The sequence below is a fragment of the Ictalurus furcatus genome, chromosome 10 (assembly GCF_023375685.1).
Source record: "Ictalurus furcatus strain D&B chromosome 10, Billie_1.0, whole genome shotgun sequence".
NCBI lineage: Eukaryota > Metazoa > Chordata > Actinopteri > Siluriformes > Ictaluridae > Ictalurus > Ictalurus furcatus.
This window is the reverse complement of record NC_071264.1, coordinates 28,933,508-28,956,007: the sequence shown is the minus strand read 5'-3', so window position 1 is coordinate 28,956,007 and position 22,500 is coordinate 28,933,508. Positions and strand designations below refer to the sequence as shown.

General features: G+C 42.9%; 1 protein-coding gene across 3 annotated transcripts in view; it reads left to right on the top strand.

The window, feature by feature from the left end:
• Positions 1 to 4,756: 4,756 nt before the first annotated feature.
• zfhx3b (zinc finger homeobox 3b) overlaps positions 4,757 to 22,500 on the top strand; it is a 157,556-nt gene continuing 139,812 nt past the window's right edge. For 2 of the 3 annotated variants that reach the window (XM_053634742.1, XM_053634739.1), the window contains exon 1: positions 4,757 to 5,921. The gene's annotated coding sequence lies outside the window, so the exon portion shown is untranslated. Of the gene's footprint in view, positions 5,922 to 19,841; positions 19,985 to 22,500 lie in introns of all 3 variants that reach the window. The other variant, XM_053634740.1, reaches the window with a different exon arrangement.

Sequence of the window (22,500 nt, the reverse complement as noted above, 5' to 3'; positions counted from 1 at the left end):
AAACAGCGCGCACTGTGATGATGATGATGATGAGGAGGAGGAGGAGGAGGAGATGCAGGAGGAGGGTGAGGATGAGGATGATGAGGGTGATGGATTAAAACACTCTTCCTGTTTGGATGCACGCGTAAAGCTCCTGTTTGCGTCCCTGGAGCTGCTTCTGCATCGTTTCTGCACTGGGTCTCCAGCGCCTTTTGGTCATTTTGTATGTATGGAAATGGGATTTGTGGTGTTGTATGAGAGGCTGCGGGTGGCGGACACAAGCCCTGGCCGAGCAGGTCCATCATCCCCATGGTCAGAGTGAACATAAGAGGGCGCTGCCATTGCACCTGGTAAAGGCATCCTGCCCCTGCACACTGCCGGACAGGCTCTCTTCTCCTACTGCCTGGCAAGCTAATGCATTCCATACACACAGGGAATAAAAATGCGTGCAAAAGAAAAAATTTCTTTCTTCTTCTTCTTCTTCTTCTTTTTTACGTAATGACATGTAACCTCTAGCTCATATAGCTCATTTTACACGCATATTCTTGTATTACATCAATCTTACATCTTATCTAGTAAATAAAAACAGAGGGTACTAAACTGTTCCAGGCACCACCTTTCTCCCTTTAGTGTGTATATTTTACCTAGAAATGTTCTCTAAAGATAATTACAGTCCAATTTATGTGCAAACATATATGTATTATTTTTAATGTAGCCTACTGTATGCACATTTCCACTGGTCCAGTGGTAAGAGAAGGTTAGCACTGCTACTCAGTGAAAGATACACTCATAGTGTACAACACATCTCTCTCTCTCTCTCTCTCTCTCTCTCTCTCATTTATTTTTTTGGCCACGCATCACGCACTTGCGTGCCTCCGTATCCTCTAGGCCCAAATCCTTCGGACCGAAATGTTCATCATCTCATCATCTTTTAATAAAGTTATGAGACCACTGCATTGTTGCACAGCAGACTGCTACTTTCTGCTTCTTCTTTCTTTCTTTCTTTCTTTCTTTTTTTTTTATTTTATTTTATATCCTTTAAATCCATTTTTTTCCCCCACCCGTTCTCATTTCCGTTGCGTTCTTTTGTTAGTCGAGGATGGCACGCGCGGAGGTTAGGAACGACTAAAACCAAACACGCGAGCGCGAGCGCGCGCGCGTGCCCTTCCAACTTGTTTCCGAGATTCATTTTTTTAAAAAAAAAAAAAAAAAGAAAAAAAAAAGACGTGTTTAACACGCGCCTGTAATCATTCTAAACATAATTATTTAGGAAGAATAATCCCACAAGGAAAATATTCCATCTACTGCAAGTCTAGGGTTTGAGTATATGATAGCTATGATGGTTTTAAAAAAAAAAAAAATCAAAGGTTTTTATTTATTTATTTTGCTCCAAACTGATATTTTGTACCAAAATAACCTTGACTAAACATTTCTATCGCGCTAGACGTGTTGTCTGACTGCACTTTTTTTTTTTTTTTTTCCAGAAACACCCAGCATGTGTGAGCTGACATGTTTACATGATTTGAGAGTCGGCTGTGTTTTGCATAGTGACAGAGAAGCTGTCCGATTCTGCTGTCCGATTCCCCCGGCCTCTTTATTATCCATCTCCCTGCCCCTGCAACTCTTCTAGCACTCTATTTTCCATCCATCCATTCATTCATTCGCCCCCCCCCCCCCCCCATAACTCCCCCTTTCCCAAGAGGGAACAGTGCATCGCAAATCCTGGAGATCCCCCCTTCTCTGTCTGTCTGTAAAAATACAAGCATCACCTTATCGTTTTATTATCATTATTATTATTATTATTATTATTATTATTATTATCTCCTCCTGAATATGCACAGACAGACAAGGGAGGCTCGTCTGATTGCAACGCACAGATTTTGCATGCAGACTTTCCCCAAGATCTGATAGGCATGCTTGTCCTTGCAAATGACGCGTGTTTGATGCTAATTTATGCAAAGTGTATAGTTATTATTTCGCATAATGTAAAATATATTGGTAGCCTGGCATGGTAGGATAGGGTATAGAACAGCCTAAAATGCATGCGCTCCACACACACACACACACACACACACACACACACACACACACATGCACAGTGCTTCTGAGGCTGCTGAGCTATTTTCTCTCTCTCTCTCTCTCTCTGTGTGTGTGTGTGTGTGTGTGTGTGTGTGTGTGTGTGTCATTGTATTAGTTCTGGAGGGGGCTCTGTTTTGTGCAAACACTTCAGCACGTGCATCACCGCAAAGTCCATAATGTAGGGCGTTTCATATGGAGATGTGCGTCTTTGGGATGTGACGTATGACTGCTGGCCATGACATGGCAGGACACAAATGAAAGAAAGGCCACTTTGCATAAATATGCTGTGCTCCAAATGCCACCGTAAAAAGATTTCCGACATGCACTATCAGCTACTAAATATTGCTTTTTATTTATTCCATCTCTCTCTCTCTCTCTCTCTCTCTCTCTCTCTCTCTCTCATTGCCGTAGTGATGTGTTAATTGTTTTTATTGTCATAAACGTCTTCTTAGGTTCAATTTAACAATCCGATTATAATCGGTGTGCGTATAGGGTTAGTGTGGTGGGTAAATAAGATAACTTCTCTTTCTCTTATTCATTTGTTTGTTTGTTTGTTTGTTTGTTTGTTTGCTGTGTTAAAAAAAATTCCCTCTAGTCTATTTCATACATTGCGGTCCTGTGGTCACGATAATTTCTCCCACGTCACACGATTAAATTAGCAACCAAAAATCGTTGATGGATTCTCCGATAAATGTTAAGAGTCTAATCGATTAAAGGAAGCTAGGTGTCTTTGGGAGGATTAGGACCCCTTGGAGCTGTTAGCAGTGAAAGTGTGCATATAAGAGGAGAGAGAGAGAGAGAGAGAGAGAGAGAGAGAGAGAGAGAGAGAGAGAGAGAGAGAGAGAGAGCACTGAATCTTTAAAGAGAATCAACAATAGAATTATCATGACAAAAGCCAGTGAGCTTTTTTAGGCTCGGAGGTCCGGTGTTAGCACACACACACACACACACACACACACACACTTCGCTGTAAGGGCCCGACAGGCGGTGCGCAAAGACGCGGAACCTGTAGCGGAGCCGCCGGTGCGCATTGCTTCCTGCTCAAACTTATCCAAGAAAAAATAGTATATTTATCTTTCTTTTTTATTTTTTTATTTCTTAAATGATCTAACACAATGTATATTTTTAACTCATCCTTTCTAAATCCTGTTCTGAATGTGATCATGATGAATTAAACATCTCGATTGTATCTCAGTCCTAAACACCATCAAAGAAAAAAAAAATCAAACAGGTAAAAATGAATTATAACGCTAATTAAAATATAATAAAGCTGTATTAGAAATTTCTAGATTGACATAAAGAGGAGAGGTGATGTGTGTATGTGTGGGTGTGATTTTAGAAAAAAAAAAAAAAAAAATTAGTCTAAAATCTAACACGGTACACAATAAACCGGCTGGGAAGAAGGAACTTTTGAATTGGAATTCGCGTTTTCCCTCTTGTGTTACTCTCGATCTGTCTTTTAAAGCTATGTGTGTGTGTGTGTGTGTGTGTGTGTGTGTGTGTGTGTGTGTGTGTGTGTGTGTTTAAAAGGCTACATTGCGATATTCTTTAAATCTGATTCACTGAAGTACAATTTGTTTAAAGCTTTCTCCCATTTATATATATATATTTATATATTTCCCCGACAATAATATATATCTATGTATGTAAATCTATATAATTGTCCATTGCCCTTACACGTTTTTTTTTTTTCCTCAGAGCAAAATTCTCTGGATTTGCTTCCTAAACTTCATAAATAATCTCACCGAAATGCGTTGATTCTCCTAGTCAGTATGTCCAACTTTTGGGGTTTATTTAGTTTTTGTGCGATTTTGTTTACGCTCGGTGATAATGCAAGGTAATCTCTTCATACCTCTCTCTCTCTCTCTCTCTCTCTCTCTCTCTCTCCCCAGCTTTACATAAACAGCTACACTTAGTCTCTCTATATAAACGTAAAGAAGGCTGTTTTCTTTATCTGCACGACAACACATTATTTCTTTTATACACCCCTGTGAGAATGATATTCATGCATGGCTATATGGTTATGTATCTGTAGCATGCAGCGTACACACACACACACACTCTCACACACACACTCATTTCACACAGCAGCTGCTGAGTTCAGGTAGCCATAAACGCACTTAAAAATATATATATATAATTATAATAATAAAATAAATTTAAAAAATAACTCAAAAGTGCATGCAGTCTTGTAGTACATTCCTTTTTTTATTTTAATATGTTCATTAAAAAAAAAAAAAGTCTGCAAAATCTACAAAAAGCATTGACAGTGTTCATGCACATTTCGTAGAAGATACACAAGTTCAATCTATTTCATGTAGCTATACAAAATAACAACGACATGATCTGTAACATACATGCAATCTAGATATGCTAATATATATTGGGGGTTTTTTTTTTGTTTTGTTTTTTAATGCCTGGCACGTGCATTCGCCTTGTGCATTCTGCAATCCGAGTGTTTCCTTCATCATCCCATAACAGAAATATAACAATCTGAAAATGGAGTCGCTTTGAAAACGCAAAAAAAAAAACAAACAAAAAAAAAAACAAAAAAAAAAACCACCACCCAGCTAATAATCTCTAAATGACATGTAGTTACATAGGTGCTGTGAGGTTTGTCCGATATAAAAGAGACTGTTTTAAAGATTAACGAGGATTAACATGCAGGTATAAACAGGCTCCTAGGCTAGTAGGATTTTTAAAAAAATTAAAAAAAAAATATATATATATATATTATATATTTTTATTATTATTAAAAACACACACACCAATATCTGTGTGAAGTGTGTGAAAGTATGGCGAAGTTGTGTAGTGACCCGGCGAGCTCTCTTTCTCGCTCTCACGCTTTCGACTTCTCCGAGAGAGAGAGAGAGAGAGAAAGACAGAGAGGGGGAGAAAGAAAAAAAAAGAGAAAGGAATAAGCGATTATTAAATGTTAAATGCATAGTAAAATATGCAGTTGTTGACCAAGCACGTGCACGCGTGGAAATGTAATCTACGAGGATTAAAAGAACAGATCATATGGGCTAATAATATACTACACATATAGCCTGTATAATAAATATAAATATAAATATACATATATAGATATATATATTTTAGGAAAAGTCTGAAATAAAGGCGTCGCAATGCCTTCTTGGTTGTTTTTTTTTTTTTTTTTTTTTTTTGCGCGCGCTCTTGGTCTTTTCTCTACCTCTAATCAAACTCTTACTTTTTCCCCCCCTTCTCTCTCTCTCTCTCTCTCTCTCCGACGCGCTTAATTCCATATTTTCAATTCCTGATCATTACTTTCCTCCTTTTTTCTCTTTTCTATCCATCCCTCCCTCCCTCCCTCGCTTTCTCCCTCCCTCCCTCCCTCCCTCCCTCTCTCTCTCTCTCTCTCCCTCGCGCTCTCCTTTGCTGAATCTTATTGATCCAGAAGGTGGCTAATTAGCCCTTCCCGTCGTGCCTGTGTAATGAAGCACATGCGCACTGAATTAATCACAGCCATTTTTTTTTGCAGGAAACTAATTAGCAGGAATAAAGATCCAAAGAGTTTTTTTTTCCCCCCTTTTCAATCATCAGATCTCACTTTCACCTCTTCCTCTCTCCCTCTAACACGAGACTCATCGCCCGCTTTGCATCCAAATTATTTTTATATTGCCTTTACAACTAATACTTCGGCTCTTTTTTTTTTTCTCTTTTTTTTTTCTCCTTCCCTCCTCTCTCCCCTCTCTACTCGCCGCAACAACAATGATCTTTCTTTTAGCATCCTAAACGCAAACTGACCAAAAGGGACTGCCTTGATGGGATCTTTAGCCAAACCGTCTCAATACTGGATTAAAAAGCAAAGCGAAGGATCTCAAAGCGGCAGCAAAAACATTGTAAGTTTCAACTTTGCTTTCTCTCTCCGCGGTTCTCTTTCTATCTTTACGATTACGCGACGTTTCCTTTTTCTCACTTCCAACACCAGGAGCAGCCAGGGCTTGCTTTATCCCCCCCTTTCTTCTGGCTTTTATACTCTACTAAACCTTAAAGCAGGCGATTATGAGTTCTTTTTTTTATCATTATTATTTTTTTAACCCCCTCTCATGCAAGTGCTGCTTGTTATTTTCGCGTGTTTATTATGATTATTTTTGTTTTTGTTTGTTTGGCCGTTCCTTGTGCGTTTCGTTACCTGTGTTTACATCTCGGGCTTCGTCCTTCGCTCTTCTCGCGAATGGAAAGGAAAGGGGAAAAAAAGGGGGCAAATACACGGCGGTTCCTTTTTTCTCTTTCTTTCTGTCTTTCTTTTCTTTCTCTCTCTCTCTCTCTTTCTCTCTGTCTCTCCAGTTGACCACAAACCACGGATTTGAAAGAAAGAAAGAAAAAAAAAAAACACACGTTTCGGCGTCCTCCAAAAACGGCTGAACGGTGTCGAGAGGAGTGTTTTGAACGCGGTGTTGAAGGCAAAGCGTGTCCGTAGAGTAGCCGGAGGGCCAGCGGGAGCTCAGACTGCTGGGCGAAGCCGGGAAGCAAGCGCGTTAGTCCGGCCCGGTGCTCCGTCCGCGTCCGGTGATCGGGAAGCGTAGTACATTTCCCCCATTTTTAATCCTTTCATTCTGATGTTTTTTTTTTCTTTCCCCTACACATCACATCCACAATGTATCCAATATCCCCCCCCCCCCTTATTTCTGCACATCTTTACTTTTCCCCCCCACACACAGCGGTTTTAGTGGCGTTTTCTCTCCGCCCTGCTTTGCGTTTCAGTTCCTCTGTACTTTTTCCTCCCGCGTCACTTTGTTTCTTTTTATTATTATTATTATTATTATTATCATCATCATTGTTATTTCTTTGCTTCTTTTTTTCTAAGGCGATTCCTCTGCTTGCTTGCTTGCTTGCTTGCAGATCGATCGTGTGTGTGTGTGTGTGTGTGTGCATGTGTGTGAGAATGTTTAGTGTAAAAGAGAGAGTGTGTGTGTGTGTGTGTGTGTGTGTGTGTGTCAGGGAGAAAGACGGAAGGGAGCCCCGGGTCTCCGTCATGACACAGGCGGCTCAGAGAGCGTTCGAATGCGGGGAGAGAGCGGAGCTCGAGCGCGGTAGCTGGAGCACGAGCACACTCACGCGCAGGGTTGTAGAGAGAAGAACGACTTGGAGGCTGGATCAGAAACACGAGGTGTAGGATATTTCAGGCGAACAAGGAGTATAACATCCAAAATCAATGCGATTTAGTCAAATGTTACCACGGATAAGCACATGGTCGGGTGCCAAAACTTTGCGACGCGTAACGTATAAAATCATCATTTAAAAAAAAAAAAAAAATATATATATATATATATATATATATATATATATATATATATAATAATTTTAAAAAATAATAAAAAAGGGGGGGGGCAAAAATGATGGATAAAGTTGTCAAAAAAAGGTGTGACGTGAAAAGTGCAAAGTGCACGTGGAGGAAAAGAAAAAAAAAAAGAATAATCTCAAGGAAAAACCATGGAGTAGGACGGGAGGTGAGGGGGGAGGTGGTGGGGGGGGGGGGAGTAATCCCGACGACGACGCCGACACCCATACCGACCCACGACAAGATCCGGAAAACAAGACTGTGACAGAGATAGGAAGAAAAGCAAGCTAGCAGAGGCATGAGTTTTCTAGACTGAGAGTCGGAGAGAAATGTGTGTGTGTTGTGTGTGTGTGTGTGTTTTTTTTTTTTTTTGCAAGTCTGAGGTTGGGGAGGCTGGAGAGAGGGGGGAGGCTCAGGGACTGGGGGTCACAAGGCACGAAAAGGAAAGGAGCAAAGGGGTCAGCGAGTCATGGTAAGATAGAGGAAGGATGAAAAGACGAAGCCGAAAGCTGGAGAGAAGTGAAGAGGGGGGGAAAAAAAATGAAGAATCGCCGGGTTTGGGGTTTGGAGTTCGGAGGGTCCGTAACGGAGAGATGGAGATTGCAATCTGTTCAATCGGTGTTTGGTCAACACTTTATAGCTACAATGATAGGTGGGGGTGGTGGCGGGTGCGTAAATATCTAAATAAAACATACGACTGAAAGTCAGCGTGTTGTGAAGTTCGAGACTGATTTTCTCGGTGGAGGAAAGGCATGGCGAGTGGGGGAGAGAAAAATGTCGGAGCGAGAAGGAGAGGATAGAGAAGGTCAAATAGCCACGGGGTATATATCGGAGGAATCAGGGAAGGGGTCAGGAAAACACGGATCCGGAGACCTTTCGTCCCGAACAGTGGAACTATAAGCTTGTCTCGTGAGAGGACGCTATTTCTCACATCTCTGCTCGTATCATAGTATCATTGTTTTGTTTGTTTTTCTTTTGTGGTACAGTATATAATACTGATTTTCTTTTTTTTTTTCCTGTTTATTACAAATATCACGCAAACACTTTCAGAGTGTCCCGGTTTGATTTATCTGTTGTTGTTGTTGATGTTGTTGTTGTGGGGTTTTGTTTTTTCATAGTGGCCTGTCTTTTGACATTACCCCCCTCCTGTTTCTGTAGAGATGAAAATGAGAATGAGACGGAGGGAGGGAGTGAGTGAGGGAGGGAGGGAGGGAGGGAGGGAGGGAGTGAAGAGAAGGATAGGTAAGTCAGGATTTTTGTGGCTTCCAGCTCCATGGTGGAGGGGTGGCAATAATTACACTCGTCACACCGAACAGGATCTATAGCATATTACAGGTGCCATGTTCTCCCTCTCTCTCTCTCTCTATCTCTATCTCTCGTTCTTTCCATCTCTCCCCCTATCTCTCCCCCCGTCTCCTTCTCTTCTTATACAAAATGCACCGTACCCGTCTTTCTCACTCTTTCTCCGAGACCCACACGGCGGACGCGATATCCGTTTTATCGCCGTATCATCACGGACAGAAACGTCGACGCCGATAGTAAATCCGGTTCGTCAGGGGGTTGGGGGGGAGGACGACAAAAAAAAAAAAACCCAAACAAAACGAACGATAAGACTGCAGATCGCATTCGATATTTGCTCGGCGTTGTTTTCACGTCGAAATAATTGACCGGTGTCGTTTAAAAAAAAAAAAAAAAAAAAAAACGCAGACTTGTTCGAGTGAACAGAATATAGCAGTATCGCTGCTTATTAATCCTCGAGAGGAAGCTTAAAATCGAGTGTGTGTGTGTGTGTGTGTGTGTGTGTGCGGGGGGGAGAAAAAAAGCACAAGAAAACCAGTGCCTGAGATGTGGCTGTTTCTTCACTTTGGCTCTTTCGCCTCTTTATTTTGTGAAACTGTTAACAGGAGAAGATCGTAGTCTTTAGGTTTGGGTTGTTTGTTTATTTTTATTTATTTATTTATTTATTTATTTATTACAATTTTTTGGGGGGGGGGGTGATGTATTGACCTGCTGCGTTACAGGTGAAGACCGAATGCGTTCGCGTGTATATTTCAGAAAGAAGGAAAGAGTGCATGACATTGTTGCCATTTGCGTGTGTGTGTGTGTGTGTGTGTGTTTTATCATTTCGACATTCCTAAGGTGCACTTCCATCTACGTTTCCGGCTTTTATAAAAAAGGAGATATGTAGAGACGATCTTAATCCATATCATTTTTCCCACCCTTTTTCGCATCTGTGATATAAGGCTGGAAATGGATGTTTATTTATTTTAATTTAGGAACATTTATTAGGTATAAATTTTAGTAGTTAAACATATATTCGAAACAGCTATTATTATTATTATTATTATTATTATTATTATTACTACTACTACTACTCCTACACTAATAATACTACTAATGCTTGTCCTTATTATAAACAGTAGTTAGCATGTAATAACAGTCCTGGTTTGGGGTTTATTTATGCGGAACACATTAGACATTTCTATCGTGTCAGCACTGAACGCTGTTTATCTTTGAGCAGCAGTAGACATGTACACCGTTCCTTTTCTCCGTTCCTTTCTTCTCTCCGTCTACCTGAGGCCTTTTCTGCGGCTTCGTACCTCACCTCGTCCCTCTTTATGAAAACACGCGGATTGTATTCCGTGCCAAGAGTTCTTGTTCTGGTTATGTTCGGGGTAGGAACGAAGACTGCGGCGTGACGAGGTGATGAGGCGGCGTGCCGTGCCGAGCCGAGCGCTGTGGATCTGTGTGTATGTGTGTGTGTGTGTGTGTGTGTGTGTGTGAATGGACATTGTCATAGGAATATAGCAAAGGGGGAGATAGCGTGTGTGTGTGTGTGTGTGTGTGTGTGTGTATGTGTCTACCCCCTCCCCATCCATGCTCTCTCTCTTTCTCTGGAGGCTGGCACCCTCCGGGGAAAGAAAGAAAGCTCCAGTCATGTCTTCAGAGGTAGAGAGCCCTCTTTGGGCCGAGACCAGTGCTAGCCTGCACATGTATTTACTCGTGTGTGTGTGTGTGTGTGTGTGTGTGTTTTACAAATGTTTTCTCTTTTCATGAGAATAAATCAGCAGAAATTTCAGAAGCTGCTTCTGTTCATTTCCTTGCCTTAATAATTTACAAAGGATAATTATTTTCTCAAGTATTATTGTTATTATTATTATTATTATTATTATTTTTTTTTTTTTTGTTACAGTTAAATAATAACTACAGATAATAATAATAATAATAATAATACACAATGATGGTACACAGTAATAAAAAAACCCCAATAAAATAATATATAATGTATAATAAATCTAAGGTATGTTATAGCCTCAGGTATTTTTGTGTTATATGTAAGTTTCTGCACTGTGAATCTAAGAGGTGTGTGTGTGTGTGTGTGTGTGTGTGTGTGTATAAGTCGATCCTTGTCATGAGTTTCCCATTAATCCAGTCGTACTGAGGGGGCCGGCGAAAGAAAATGTAGCGCCACCTCCATTTGTCGAAGGCCGCTCTGTGTGTGTGTGTGTGTGTGTGTAAAATAGGTTAGCAGAAGCTCTGGGTCCGATTACACATGATGGTTTTGAATATGCAAGCCCGTGTAGTCAGGACCAGTTCTTCCAGTCTGTCACTGTGTCGAGGTCGAGCACAATGGCGTTTGTCAGTGGCATCATAAAATGGCAGGCTCAGGGGGTAAAAAGGTGGGGCGGGGGGAGCGAAGGGGATGGATACACTGATACTCAGGTGTGCACCTACCTGTCTAAGCACAACCCAGACCACACGGTACAGCTGAGCACGCTACTAACACCCATTTGTTTTCTTTTCTTCCTGTCCGTCTTCCTGTCCTCTCATTATTTTTACTGTCTTGCTGTCGCAACGTCTTTTTATTTATTTAATTTTTTTATGATCTCGAAGCCAAGTTGGCAGAAGGACCGCGTTGTGGTTTAATGTTCTACAACGTTAACAATCTTCCAAGCGTTGCACCGTGCAGTTTGGGTTTATGATTAGGTGTGTTTGGTTGGTTGTTGTTTTTTTTTTTTTCCCCCCTTCCTGTACTGTGTTTACATTTGCAGGATTTCGTTTTTTAGGGATTTCGGAAGGAGACGGGTTTAGGAGACGATTCGGTATTAAAACGTCATCCCGAGTGTTTGATTTCCCCCTCCTTTTCAGTCGGAACCTCAAACATCAATCACGTATCGGAGGCATGTTTCGTAGCGCCGTGATGTATCATGATGTTTCAGTCGAATCACGCAGGAGAAGGAAAGACGGACTGTGTGTATATATAAATATACAGGTACTGAACGTATGCAGTGAAATAGACGTGGTTTAAGGTGTGTGTGTGTGTGTGTGTGTGTCTTTAGAGAAGGGATTACGGTTGATACTGAGCGTGTCTATATTTCTGCAGGGTGGGTTATGTGTGTGTTAAATGAAAGATGCAGAGATACGGCGAAAAATATATCACGGTATTTTAGGGAAGCGCGCGCGAGACAGTAGCGAAGACATGAAACGCCAGCCTTCGCATCATTTCTATTTCTCTTTCGTGTTTTAATATTGAGACCGCAAAACCGAATCGCAATATCGAGAACTTCGAGGCTAGACGTGTTCACGAGCACGTCCGTGCTTCGACGTGTAAATAAATAAATGAATAGATAAATAAAGTTTAGGTGCCAGATTGTAGGAAATATGACATTTTTCGTTTAACCCCGTAATTATAAACTGTTGAATTAAATCGCTCGGCACGTGTAACGCTATAATATTAGGTGTTATATGAGAGTCGGAGTGCGGTTTGACTCAGCTATAGGCATTATTATAATTAGACTGATAATAATAATGATTATTTTTATTATAAAGGGCAGTCTCGGCAGCGTGGATTGTATTGTAGTGATGATAGTTCGGTTCTGCGTGCCGTACTCGATCGGGCGATCGGCTCGGGCGTCTAGGCTCGGCTCGGCTGTGTGACGTCTGTGCAGGATCCCCGGCTGTCTGACGGAGGTCGTGTTAAACGTCTGGCCTCGGCCGTACTCCCGGAGCCCCGTGTCCGGCCCTGGGTGCCTCTTATCATCACAAAAGGAGAGAATGAATAAAAATGGAGGACACACAACAGACGCTGCATGGGGGCCCTGTGGCCTGTGACTTTGACCTGAGCGTTGCCTCCTTTTCTCTCTCTCTCTCTCTGTCTCTCTATGTCTCAATGTCTCTCTATCTATCTCTCTCTCTGTCTCTGTGTCTCTCTATCTCGATGCCGGTGTCGCCATTTTCAGCACGTGTTTTGAATTCGGCACGCTGCGAGCCGACCCTAACACTAATACAGACGTAGGCATTATGTAATGCACCAATGTTCTGTTCTGTATGTAGCGTGTGTGTGTGTGTGTGTGTGTGTGGTGTGTGTGTGAGTGTGTGAAAGCTTGTAAGCTTTCTACTCAAATCAACAAACCCTCCAAGACATGCTGAATAGACCTTGTCATAGACATGACACACATTACTGTACACACTGCATACACACACACACACACACACACACACACACACATTCCTACATGTGCAGTAGTATCATTCGATTATATAATGCCCATGTCAGCATATATATATATATATAAATATTTTACACATATATATATATGTGTGTGTGTGTGTGTGTGTGTGTGTGTGTATGTGTATATATATATATATGTATATATATATATATATATATATATGTATATATATATATATATATATATATATATATGTATATGTGTGGACGCTGTTTTTCAACATGCAATCATCTCCCAATGTCATTTTTCAAACGTGTGTGTGTGTGTGTGTGTGTGTGTTATCTGCCGATACTTCTTCCATAACAATAATCCTGTGTGCGTTCGTGTTAGTGTGGCTTTTCGTCGTTATCGTTATTATTTACACACTTCCTTATTCTTTCCGTCCTCAGATCGTTTCTTCATGACGTTCAGATACTGAATCATTTCTTTTCTTTCCCCCGTATTTGTCTTGTGTAAGAGAAGTGTTACTCGCTGAGCAAACAGATCTGATTTTGTTCAGACGATTCGCGTTCGTTTACGGAGAATCGTGCAAATATGGAAAGGTGTTATGTTTTTAATCATGGGGCTGACACTGTTTACCGTTTCTCTCTTCTCTTCTCGTTTTTCTCTCTCTCTCTCTCTCTCTCTCACTCTCTCTCTCTCCATTTTATTAGTTATATCGGGTGTTTATCCACCTCGCGGTTTTATCGGGGCCGAGCGATAGAACGATACACCGCCATCGCGATAAATCCGATCGCAGTACGTTGAGAGAGATTGGATATTAAAATGTGTATTCGTGTGTGTATATATATTTCGATTATGTAGTGTGTTTTTAAATGTTCTGTAGGCACTTGTGGAGCTAGCTAAACGTGTACGGAGCATTGAATGTCACACAGTGTTTGTGTGTGTGTGTGTGTGTGTGTGTGTGTGGCTGCTGAATTCAGGAATACAGAGCAGGGACTCTGGCACTTCCTCTCTGTGTACGGCACAGCTTATCCTCCTCAGGATTAAGGATGGAATAAAAGAAATAAAGCGGGGTGGCAGGAGCCCCCTCTCGCCCTCTCGGCTTTTCTGCATATTTTGAAACGATTTGCATATGTGTGTCAGATCGTCTGGTGTCGCTCAGGTCTCGCGTGGCGGACAGGGATGATGAGGAGGAGGAGGAGGAGGAGGCCTGGGAGCTCACTCGCACCTCTCTTGCTCGGGGATCGATTACTCTGGTCTGAAATGTTCTAGCAGATTTATGAAGTGCACCGCTCAGCCTGGTGCTGTGTGAAAGGATGAAAGAGGGCACCTATAATTAGCTGTATGACTGTTGTTGCTCGGGATGTATGTGTGTGTGTGTGTGTGTGTGTGTGTCATGTAGGTGTGTGTATGTGTTGGAAGTGAAGGGGTTAAGAGGCAGAGGATAGCCCTCTTTGTCTCTGTGGTCCTCGATGCTATTGTTTCGCAGGAGGCCCGGCGCACCTCACTTGACCACAGCAAAGCATTAAAACGTCCTCTTAAGTGGCTTCGACAACACACACCAACACACACCCGAACAACACAGCTTCACCTTTTATCGTTTCGGCTTTATCGGCCGCTCGACCGGCGCATTATCCTCCCAAACAACACGCGTATTTTATTAAAACCGTCTTTAATTCTCTTCATCCACCGGACCGAACCACCAAAACCCCATGTCCGGTCCTCATAAACACCGAACACAAAGCAGAGAGGATATTAATATAAACGTCACTTCTATTCATCCGCACGTTACATGTATGTATTCAATATCCCGGTCTTTGTTCAACACAAATAAGACACGTATATAGCGTATTAATGAACATTCTTGAACGTGGCGAGGGGGGGGAAAAAGAGAGCAATTAAATATGGAAGGGTGAATAAAAAAAAAAAAAAAAGGAAAAAAAGATTTTTCTTTTCAGTTTGTTAACTCGGAATAATTGAAAATGTAATTGAGATTTTTTTTTCCCCCTCCTCGTGCACATTTACATAGATGATTACATTTTCCTTTGTTCCTGCTGACATGTTTTGAATCCAAAGTCGTGATTAATGATTAAAGGTAATTCTATAGAGTGTAGACACACTGCTTCCTGTGTGTGCATGTGAGTGTGTGTGAGTGCGTGTGTGTGTTGTGGGGTGGGGGGGGGGGGGGTTGTGTTTGGGGGATGTTGGCTGATTTTATATCTTGATGGGGACTAAATAGGAATATCAGATAGCTTGGGGTACATTTGGCTGGTCCCTACAAAGAAAATGCTTTATTTAAAATAAATAAATAAATAAATAAGCTGTGTGTGTGTGTGTGTGTGTGTGTGTGTGTGTACAGTAAGTTTGAATGCCAAGGCCAGGTTGTTGGTATCATGAGCTGTGTGTGTGTGTGGGGCAGAGGTGATAAGATCTTCAGTTCAGTCGTAGCATGTACAATTTTTGACTTGTTGCTATGGCGATACAGAAGTCACCTAAAAGGTGTACGTGTGTGCGTGATCGTGGTTGTCCGAGGGTAAATTTGGAAACAGAAGGACGAGTCGACTGTTCCCGGCGTGGAAAGCCGATTCACCGAAAGGGAAAGGACGTGGAACGTTGAAAAGACGCACGTTTACTTGACGTCCGGGAGCGTTTACTTTCTATTCTTCGTCTTCTAGGCGAACTTTGACCTGTGATTTTGCAAACCTCGGTTTTGTGAGCCAAAAAGAAAACAAGACGTGGTCACGTTTGACGGTTAAACAACGCACACCGTTCGTCTTTATCCATTCGTCGTTTTTGTCATCGACTTTTCCTTTCTTGTGTTCTTTTTTTTTTTTTTTACAAAAAAAAAAAACAAGCAATATCTTTGGTCTGTTAATCAAACCAGACAACGTGTGATAAATCAACACTTTCTGAGCTAATATTTCTAGCCCTGTAGCTAGCCTTTGGTCTGCTGAACTGCCTTCAGCTAAATAATTAACATAAATGCATGTGATCGGATAAACCACGACAGAGCTTCATTTCCCCCGCCATACGTTCATTGGCTCTGCTGCAGTGGTTTCCAAGTACTCGAGTAAGTCTGCTGAAATACTTTGCTGTGTCCACACCTGAACCGTGGGCCAGCAGCATTGACAAGACTTATACTAGGGGTTTTGTAGCTCCTAGACTGCTCAGATTTTCTTATTAGCAACGTTCACAACCCTCAGGGTTGGGTTATGGGTTGGGGTTAGGATTAGGGGTTAGGTTCAGAGGTTTGGTTTAGGGGTTGGGGTTAGATTTAGGGGTTAGATTTGGGGGTTGGGGTTAGATTTAGGGGTTAGGTTTAGGGGTTGGGGTTAGATTTAGGGGTTAGGTTTAGGGGTTGGGGTTAGATTTAGGGGTTAGGTTTAGGGGTTGGGTGTAGGGGTTAGATTTAGGGGTTAAGTTTAGGGGTTGGGCTTAGATTTAGGGGTGAGGTTTAGGGGTTGGGGTTAGATTTAGGGGTTAGGTTTAGGGGTTGGGTGTAGGGGTTAGGTTGAGGAATTAGGTTCAGGGGTTGGGGTTAGATTTAGGGGTTAGGTTTAGGGGTTGGGTGTACGGGTTAGGTTTAGGGGTTGGGTGTAGGGGTTAGGTTGAGGAGTTAGGTTCAGGGGTTGGGGTTAGGTTTAGGGGTTAGTTTTAGGGGTTGGGGTTAGGGTTAGGGTTTAGATTTAGGGGTTAGGTTCAGGGGTTAGGTTCAGGGGTTAGGTTCAGGGGTTGGGGTTAGGTTTAGGGGTTAGGTTCAGGGGTTGGGGTTAGGGTTAGGGTTTAGATTTAGGGGTTAGGTTCAGGGGTTAGGTTCAGGGGTTAGGTTCAGGGGTTGGGGTTAGGTTTAGGGGTTAGGTTCAGGGGTTGGGGTTAGGGTTAGGGTTTAGATTTAGGGGTTAGGTTCAGGGGTTAGGTTCAGGGGTTGGGGTTAGGTTCAGGGGTTAGGTTCAGGGGTTGGGGTTAGGTTTAGGGGTTAGGTTCAGGGGTTGGGTTCAGGGGTTAGGTTCAGGGGTTGGGGTTAGGTTCAGGGGTTAGGTTCAGGGGTTGGGGATAGGTTTAGGGGTTAGGTTCAGGGGTTGGGTTCAGGGGTTGGGGTTAGGTTTAGGTGTTAGGTTTAGGGGTTAGGTTCAGGGGTTGGGGTTCGGTTTAGGGGTTAGGTTCAGGGGTTAAGTTTAGGGCTTGTGGTTAAGTTTAGGGGTTAGGGTAGGGTAGGCGCTAACCTGTGTGTACAGGCCATCAATGTCGCTCACTCAATTTGGATTCACTAGGTTTATGGTTAGATTTAGGGTTAGGGATTAGGGTTGGGGTTGGGTAACCCTCAGCAAGAATGGCTGAATTTGACTATTATCCATCACTTCCTTGTTTTATCTCTCATCAGTAACAAGCGGCAGTGCTGGTTCTGGTGTTGGAATAACTCGCGCTGTGAAGGCGAAGGTGTTCAGTGACACGGCTCTGTCAGTAACGCATGCACACGGATGTAAATTTAAATTGCATTTATTAGGTAAATATAATGAGGATAACAGCAGTGGTGAGAGATTTAATGGCTCCAGGGCTTGTGTCTCTCCTGCCTCGGCGTAGGTGGCATTGTTCTTAATTGTAACGATGATTGTTTAGCACACGCTGCTCTCTTCCTCCCAGACATTATAATTAAAAAGGGAGAAAAATATATATCTTGTCTCTCCCTGTCGCCTTCCTGTCACAGAAAGCGTTTAATGAGGCGCGAGAGGGACAGAGCCGATTGGTCTGCGGACGCCGCGGGTCCTAGGAGAGTTCGGCTGATTGGCCGAGGTGTTTAATTGACACTGTTGGACACCTCTCCCACCCTCCCCCACCCCCTTCTCAAGGGTGTATCCTGTTTTTACCAGGTGCAGTACACTTGGCACTAAGTGTTATACAGGACCACAATTAAATCACTCGTACCTCCATCTAGTTATTACATCTTCTTAGTGTGTGGCTGTTTTGTCTGCACACACGCGCACACACACACACACACACACACACATACGCACAACCTGACACATCCACACACACCTATATCACTCATAAATGATCATTTATTTATTTATTTATTTCACAACGCCCGAATTCATTCATATAAAAACATAATGGGTCTTTTTTTTTTTTTTTTTTAAACAAAACATTAAAATAAATAAATAAATAAATAAATAAACATTACCATATAGATTTATACAGACATCCAAGATGTGAGTATGAGTCAAATATGGTTGTATAAAAACTACTGATGATACCTGTGATACCCGTACGATATTAATTTATCATCAGGATTACCCTCTTTATTTATTCCTAAGTTGTTCAGTTTGTTTGTAAACAGCATGTTCCGTTCCTGAGTTTGTGTAAATTTGCTCATAAGCAGCCTCGTTAGCCAACTTCCCATCGTATCATCGTCGTCGACTAGCTGAAATGTTTATACCCGCCGTCAAGTTTATTTACTTCCGGTTTATTTATTACGAATTCGACGCGCGTCCCGTGCGACTCGGCCGTCTCGTACGCATCAACGACTTGAAAGAAAGGAAATGAAGACAAAACAACTGTACTATTAGGACAAAAGTAATGGCGCCCTTTGTTTCGTACGTGCTCTTTCACCGTTTCGTCATCCTTGTCTCGTTTTGAGCTCTCGGTGAGCTTTACCTTTTGTAGAGTACCTTTTGTGGGCGGGGCTAAATGTAAATCAGCTGTGCCGCGAACATGCTTGGTTATGTAGTGGCTGATTGGCGTTTTTATCAGAATGTGAGTGGAAAGAAAATCACCTGAGACCTATTGATATGATAACAAGACCATCGATTTGAGGATATTTGAGCTGTATTATAGAGAGGTGTATACAGTACAGACGCGTGTCTTGCTGTTGATTAAGTGTCTGGACTTCAAGTTCGGGGCATGTGACCAGTGAATCAGACCAGCGGGTGACGGGCTCGTGCCTCTGGTGATCGATCGAAGCCAGACAACACGTCAGCGTCCCCCAAACTCGCAGTCGTGGATGCCGTTACAGACGAAACGACGTTTATGTTGTAGTTATGAATGACTGGTTACGCTTGCAAACACGCACGCAATTACAGCTCGAGGGTTTGGATCTGAAGCATTCCACGCGTGTGACGGACGCGAAGGAATACATCCAGGAAGTCGTGCTGCAAAAACCAGAAGCCGTCAGAACACAAAGCGATGTGCGAACTCAGAGGTGTTGACTGCTTTTTTTTTTTTGTTTTGAACAGGAAATGTTACATCATCAGCGTGTTTCCATCAGAATGTCAACCCATGCTAAAAGTAGAAGCCATGCGACACTGACCCCAGGTCATCCGTAGCAGGACAAGGGGGTGTGGTCTTTTTGTTTTGACAAGTTCTCACCTTGATGTTTTTGTTTGTTTGTTTGTTTTTTTTTTGGGGGGGGGCTCTGTTCTAAACTTAGTGCGTTGTGATGTTGAAAAAAATACGCGCTAGTTTAAAAACAGCGTAGGAAATGTATGATTTTGTCTGAAGCAGGATTGCGTGTGTGTGTGTGTGTGTGTGTGTGTGTGTGTGTGTGTGTGTGTGTGTGTGTAGGGGGGGTGTAAAGGGGTCACGGAAAGGTGAAAGGCTGAGCCCTCACATGCAACATTCATGGATTGGTTACTTTGTCAGGTGCCAGTCTTTTGTTTCTCTGCTTTCTTCTCCTTTTTCTTTCTAACCTTTTGTTGCAAGTGTGGAACAAGCAAGATAATATTCTCATGCGCTCTCTCTCTCTCTGTCTCTCTCACTCTCTCTCTCTCTCTCTCTCTCTCTCTCTCTCTCTCTCTCTCTCTGTGCGTCTGCAGTCTAACCTAAGGCCTGTAATGTGCCAGACTTGTCGAACTGTAGCTCTTAACTGCCTGCGGTTGCTGGAAGTCACCACGGATCTAAAGCTAATTTGTACAATGCTGCATCTGAGTCATTAAGTTGGCACGGGCATCTGAAGTCTTAAAAGCTTGCATGACAAGGTGTCAGATTTTTTTTATTTATTTATTTATTTTTTTTCTGTAAACTTGGAGAAGTTGAAGCACGTCTCGATTTGCGACGTGGAGCACAGCGGAGAAGAAGAAGAAGAAGAAGAAGAAGAAGAAGAAGAAGCAGCTCGGGGTCCATTCAGAGTTTAGTCGTTGGCAGGACTGGAATTTGGCCAGCTGTTAGTAGGGTAAGCTTGTGCGTGCGTGTGTGTGTGTGTGTGAGAGTCAGTGCGTGTGTGTGTCAGATACACATACACGCTGTTTACAGTGAAGAGGGAGGGGGGGGGGTGTAGGGGCACAAACCCTTGGCTTCCTTCCGTTGGTCCTTGTTGTTTTTTTTTTTTCTTTTCTTTTCTTTTTTTTGTTTTTTTTTTTATGAATCGCCTCTGTCATAACAACTGGCAGTGCTGTGGAGGAAACGGACCGCGAGACGGACATGCAAAGGAAAAGCGGCGATACACATTGTACAGGACGAGAACAATAGCCACTATCCCAAGGCTAGATGACTAGATGTGCTCGAGTTGCACGACATGTTGAGTGAGGAGTGTTTGTCGCTGGGATTGGACAGCGTCAGGCGCTGCTTATTATCATTCCTGAGTGAAGGTTCTCCCTGTGCGGAGCCCCACTATCACCTCCGCTTTACAAGAAGCATTTCTCACACCCTGACTTCCTGAGGACGTTCTGTGTGTGTGTGTGTGTGTGTGTGTGTGTGTGTGCCATCATTGGGGAGGTCTGAAACTCTCTCTCTCACTGTATTTCTTTCTCTCGTGACACAAGCTGAGCAACAGGAAGCCTGGCCTGATGTCTTTCGCAATCTGTCCTGAAACAGGAACTGAGAGCTGGGGCAGTGCCTGTGCTAGTGGCTGTGTGGCAGCCTGTTGGGCACCAGGAGGGGAGAAGGAGGGTGAGGGGGGCATCAGAGATACAGATGTAGGGGTCCGTGTTAGGATAAGGCCCCCAGGAGATCCCTCCTGCCGTCTGTTTCAGTCTTTAGCACTTGCCACCAAGTGCATTTATATGCAAATGCTAAACAACCAGCGGCGGCGCTAATTGCTCTTGCGCCCGTGCCAAGACTGGAGAGAACCATGCAGATTCCTACACACACACACACACACACCACACAGAGAAGGCGGGCTTCCCCTGGCTTGTTTACCCATTGTCTTCCCTTATTACCCCCTCATTGACACTCCCACTCTGTTTGGAGGTGACAGAGAGGAGGTGTTGTTTGTAGGATGCTCTCCGCCCAGCATCAAGCAGCCTCTAATGGGCTTGATTAAAGAGCGCCAGTCCCGGGGTCCTCTCCAGAATCACGGTGTATGGCTCTCTACTTCTACTCCAGGATAAAGCACGCGTTGCGCCTCTTAGCTGGTTGCCCTCCTCCGAAGAACGAGCCACTAATTACTCGGTGATCAAAATGCATTTAGGTCAGAATTTTTAATGATATGCAAATGTATGAGGAGGAAAGAGAGGCAAATATTAACTCGCGGAGCTAGGGACACGAGAAGACGACGAGGAAATCAGCAGAGACCTCATTCCCAATTCACAAAACTTGTTGCAGATGTTTGTGTGTTGTTTTGTCGCAGCAATCGTGCTGTTTCGTATTTAAGGTGCCATTACTTATACACAGCGTAGTGAGTGTAAGCGCAGATGCTTGTTTGTCGAGCAGTTTGTATCTACGGTCGTGGTCTAAACGTTCCTAAACAAAGCCGATCGAAGGGAGATGCTAATATATAGTATATAGAGGTTGCGCCTGAGTTGTGTTAGCATAGCTTCAGGAATCGTTAGCTAAGCTAGCAAGCTAAGTTTCCATTAGGTAGTTAGATTAGCTTGTTGGTTTTCAACAGCTAAGCGAGGAAGATTTACGAGAGACACTCATTTTTAGCTCGTGCCTGGGTCATCTAGAGTTACTTTAGGAAGCCTTACTTACGCTAGCTAGGTAGTTTTCTCAGGAAGTATTAGCTAGTTGGATTAGCTCGCTAGTTTGGTACATAGCTGAGTGCGGGAGGGGATTTAGTGATGTGTTGCGAAGCATTTTGGAGTGAAACTTAAAGCCACGGTGTATTATGTATGATTTATCAAACGCTGAGAAAGCATTCTCTCATGAAAGATGATGTTCTCTAAAGAAATAGCAACAAAACCATCTGTGGTAAAATGCTAGCCCAGCTAAGTCACCCTGCTAGCTAAGCTTTGAAAGCATAATGCTATTGTTGTTTTTATTTGAATTTTAACTGAATTGTGTGGGGTTTTTTATTTATTTATTTTTTGCTTGCGAATTTCTGTGTCGAGCCTGAAACCCCGTCACCGATGTCCCTGCGTGATTGAGAAGTGTTGGAAATGTGACAGGAATGACGGTGGTGCTGGAAGTAATTAGCATCGATAGAATTATGAGCGAGAGAGCGCGAGATAAAGCAGCACCTCCATTTTGAGTGGGTCTGGGACGCGATACGGAGGAAATGTCTCGTGACGGTGGAGGACACTAACCAGATATCCCCCCCTCGGTTTGGAGTTTAGGTTTGACCTCTATTAAGATAAAGCAGCTGGCTGGGCACGCTAACGTTTACACACTCTGCCTCTTTAGTTAGCGAGGATAAGGAACTATTGTGTGTATATGTGTGTGTGTGTGTGTGTGTGTGTGTGTGTGTGTGTTGATTCTCTGTGTGTTGCCATCCATGATTGAATGCGTATGACTGCGTTATGCTGCGTT